Source organism: Colias croceus, chromosome 7, assembly GCF_905220415.1.
Source record: "Colias croceus chromosome 7, ilColCroc2.1".
NCBI classification, from domain to species: domain Eukaryota; kingdom Metazoa; phylum Arthropoda; class Insecta; order Lepidoptera; family Pieridae; genus Colias; species Colias croceus.
In genome coordinates, this window is record NC_059543.1 from 10708409 (window position 1) to 10713588 (window position 5180).

Genomic DNA, 5180 nt, shown 5'->3' on the forward strand with positions numbered 1-5180 from the left:
CACGTATTAACAATTAAGTATTAAACCAGGCAGGGTGAAGGACAAATTATCCCAGACCCCAAGCTTTATTCGTACTTCATAACAAATCTATCAATTTATGATTAAAATATACTTTGAAAATATTTCATGCATATTTATTTATGAAATGGAAAGTAAGTACTTAATTGAAATTGACAGGAGTGCATTAATAGTAATTAAACATGTCACCATATGGTAATCGAATATTAACGTGAAAGCAAAGTGAAAGAGACATAATAATGGAAATCCTTTTAGTGTGTATGTTTCGACAATTTAATCGGAGCTTGTATGCTGTCACACTGATTTCCCGATCTATATTATATGACAATATATTCTTTCTTTTGTCTCTAGGATTCCCATAGCATAGTTTCCAAAAATATTATTTTGAAATGTGAGAATATAACACAAATGGTTTTACAGTTCTAACAATTTGTCTTTTCCCACGTACCTACCTACTTTCACATTGTTTTTAACTTAGCCTTTTTTTTAAACAATTATTTAGACTCAAATTCAATGTTTCAATTTCCAACATTGAATTTGAGCCTAAATCTCTGTAAATATTAGTTTTACCATTCTTTGAATGGACTTTGAAATTGACGTGCTTACACTCAAAGGTATAGAAATGTAGAAAGTGAAGATATTACCGCATCCAGTGTACTGAAACGGATAAAATTTCATATATTATACAATTTACGTCAACTGTAAACCACATTAATCTGATATGCGTGGCACTTGGAGGGCTTCAGGCGGTGGGCGAAGCCCTAAAGGATTTGAGTTTATCCTATTTCCAAGAGCCATTCGTAACTTTCCGTGTGCTAAGTCAAGGTCCCTTGTAAATTCCAAGGATGACTTTCAGAAATCAATTTGCAGTCGTTTCTTCTAAATAGAAGCTTAGCAGAATAGGTTTCATATATTGGAAGTGTAAGGTTTTGAACTCACTACAACTGGTTTTCTAATAATAGTTATTGACCATCTTGTGCAACTGCAATGCAATACAAATACGCTATTATGTCTATGTTCTGTATAAATTTTTTATCTGTATCATACTTTATCATATTTTACCAATGAGACTAAATTGGATGACCAAAACAGAATACCTGGTGCATTCAGGTCACATAATCGGTTATCTGACCGATTTTCCTAATCAAAACAACAAAATGCATCAGCAAATACAATTGCACATGGTGAATGATCATCTGTGGTTTTATATAACGATCCAACAAAGCGTTCATGCTTCACTGAGCATGCACATTCATTCAAATTGAACCATAATACAGGCTATATAGCATTAGTGTAATGACAGACCAACGTGACCACAATTAGAAACAACTGAACTTTATATGCGAGATTTTCATAGCTATCATTCACGCTTGTGTTATCACTTATCAGCAATCAGTATAATGAGCATTCGTCTCGAATCAGCTAAACGTATACAAACTAATTCTTCATGCTGTATAGTTGAAAGATTTATTTCGACTGAAACCATTCTTTTTTACATTTTTATAATAATTTCAGGACAATAAGTGTTTCCCTAAAGCAGAATTACGTCAAACATTTAAATAACAGAACATAACAGACATATTAACCTTTCGTTTATCTATCTAAAAAATGAACACTAATCGACTTATCACATATGCGAAAATAAAACATGTCCTACTTTGGTATAATTCAAGTATAATTACATTTTTCCTTATAAAATTCGAAAACGAGTTCAGAGTTCCTTAAATATTCGTTAAAATAGTTCCACTGACATCGATGACCGAAGCATGTTTTGACCCAATTTTTTTAGGGATGCGTTAGTTGACATTGAAAAAAAAACTGGTTTGAGAAACTGAACCTTAATTTGAATACCTGTTTTATTAGGAGCTTGATAAAGATAAGGGTACAACTTGGGGTACAAACGTCTAGAATAGTAACGTAGAGGTGTTCGAAAAACAAAAGAATTTCATACATGCAATGCAAACATGAAATAACCCATCACAGTCATCATATAAAATTCATGTAATTTTCGTTCCTCTTCAGGAAGGCACTGGCGGAACATTCGTATGAAATAAACCTATCAAATATGTACTGTAATTTTGTGTTCCTCCTAAGATTTATAGATCCAGAAGTAAGAGATGAGATCTCAAGAAATATTTAGGAAATTGCTCATAAAATAATTTATGTATAAATTCTTAAATAGTTAAGACTTATTTTTCTTATGTGCCCAATATGTACCTACGATGTATGTTATCGTATAGGTACATAAAAAAATAACTGGGTTTTGGAAATGTTAATTACTCTTTGTGTAGATACAAGTCAAATTGTCTACGTCGAAACAAATATCAAATACATTTTTCTTTCGCTGTTAAGAATTCTTAAGTCTGCATTCTCTTGCACCTCTTTTATTTTTAAGATTTTAATATTAATTGGTTTCTTTAATGGACTATCTTTTTGCCACTATCCAAAAGTAGAAGGCAAAAAGTTTTATTGGAACAAACCAATTAAAATGCTTCCCAGACCGGAAGCTTCTGTGTAGTCTAACTGTATTGAACTGTCTCTGAATACTAATCACAGTCATATAGATAATGACTAATGAACTTTGTGTGTATTTGATCTCTTAAACATTTTGTCGCTTGCATTTTATGGGTTTGAATACGTCTTCCTTTGTTCATATTATGTACCTACGTGGATTCATAGAGTTGAAATGTAGGTTTTTTAAACAATGGGAACTAAATCAAATAGACATAGAGTCATCGCGAAAATTGGAAAATTTTAATGCAAATTGCAAGTATAACTAAGTTTACCCAGTAATTACGTTTTTAAAGAAAATAATAAACAAATTTAGCGGTATTTTCAAAATAGAATTTCACATTTGAAATCTTTGTGTTCGTCCCTTGTCTGTAGTTACATGGTATGAAACTTTATTAATGAACGTAAAGCGCCAAAAGAGGAAACCTTTTAGAGAGTATTAAGATGCTAACTGCATTATCCACCGGTTTTTCCCCTTTTCCGCCAGTAAAATGCTGCAAATTGGAATATAGAGGCTATTATTCATATTAAGCTTTTCATAACCAAAAGGACACAAAGGCTGGGTGGCAAATGTATATCCAAAGCATAATTTGAGTACATAATCTTTTTAAATTGCTGCTATACCATCTATTGAGGAAGGTAATTTCAAACAATTCATAGGTTATGTCGTGGACAACATCTAGTAGCTATTTCATGAAATCTTCATTAAATACCAATCTATATAAGTAAATGTGTATATCTAGCTATATCAGAAGTACTTGAGTCTTTATAGGTAAAGCATTAATGGAAATAGGTAAATCGATTTGAAGTAATTGTCCCTCGTGTATAAAATAATGACTTTGTCACGCGCAACCAGCCTTACTATCTTAGCTACCTTCCATTAAGTGGGTTCACTATCTTTACTACTGTACAGTGAATCCATTTTTTTCTTGCTATTTCTTTTTACCGATACCAAATTCATTGAACCACATCTCGACAAAAACAAAACTAGCTCAACCAATACAGACAAAGACCACGATTCAAGGTCCATCACAATTATGAATATAGAAAAAGCATTTGATAAGCAATGACAAAACACTCGCATGAGCACCTATCGGAGTAGGCAATTGAATTTTTTAGTGTCCAGTCTCTACATATACGATAATTGGATAACTCAATATCCCCTATAGAGTTGCGTAAGTGTCTTTGAAGGAATTAAAATGTTTTTCTCTCTCGATAACATGCATTTTTCTGTACCAGGCGATTCCGTTTCTCCATTGCACATAAACACACCTTAAACAAGTTCTGGGAAAATATGAATAAGGAAGTAAGGCGCCGGACGAGAAATTGAGGTTACGTACCATTAAATTGAAAATCCAGCGTGAACAAATTTGTTTCTCTTTAGACAGAAAACAGCAACACTAACACGAGTTTTAAACTATTATCACAAACTTTGATTAAAGACCAACGCGATGCGTCTACTTCCTACGCCGATTAAACACATACTGAGGTTCGGGCAGGAACGATGACATCAAGTAATATGCATTAATAGTCAAATGTTTATACAAAACCTAGTGCTGTTTGTATTGTGATTAAGTTTATATTTGTTTGCACAAATAAACGCTTCAGTTGTGTTGGGCTTGAAACGAGTTTGCCTACGTCTTATATGCTCGATTAGTTATTACTTATATATTTGTAGATAAAATAGTAGGTTTATTTTCATATATTTTACCACATTAAAACTTGATATAAGTTCAGACAGAATGAGTCACACATGGGTGGAATGTGATGGGTGCATTTTTAATTAACCGGCACATGTTCATTGTGGAAGTAAATACGAAAATGTATATGTGTCAAAACAACATGCTATTTTATTTTGAGTAAATTCTTTTTTAAGTTTGTTGCTTTGCACGTATTTTCTCCAGTTATTATGGTAATTGTAGTAACCTCTGAATTGTTAAAGTCTTATACCTAGGTATAATATACATATATCAAGTTTGTGGGTTTGGATTTTTTGATTTTTCATTTTATTATTTCACTGTATTCCCTGCACTGTTATGTAAAGCTACTACAAAACAGAGACAGAAATATAGAACAGACAATTTCTGTAACAGCGATTTGGCATATAAAAAGCTAGATAAGATAGGGAAACTTTCATATACGTAAGAGCCAGCGCGCACGAGCAACTTTGTCTCCGCAACTATATTGTCTCCCCACCCATGGGCTAGTATGAAAGTGCGCGCACGTAGCGACGCAACTCCCCATGCAAATTGATGGGAGAGACAAAATAGTTGCGGAGACAAAGTTGCTCGTGCGCGCTGGCTCTTAATTTGAATATTGCAAATTTATTATTTCTACAATATTATGATGTCGATGACAATCAGAGAAAAAAAAGCACGAAAACATAACCTTAAGATCTTTTTAATTATCACTTCACAATCTCCGTACGAAGTACGAACAGAAACATACTGATTTACGTGAGCTTTGTATGAGTTTGTAAGAATATTTCATTTATATTTATAAGCCGCATTTCAAAACTTACATAACACGCTTTTATCAAGGCCGTTACGTGTTTGTTCAATTCAACGATGGCCACTGAGGGATCGTTATCTCTTATCAATATCTTTTGTTCTTTAACAAATAGTGTAAGCTCTTTAAAAGTATAAACTTAA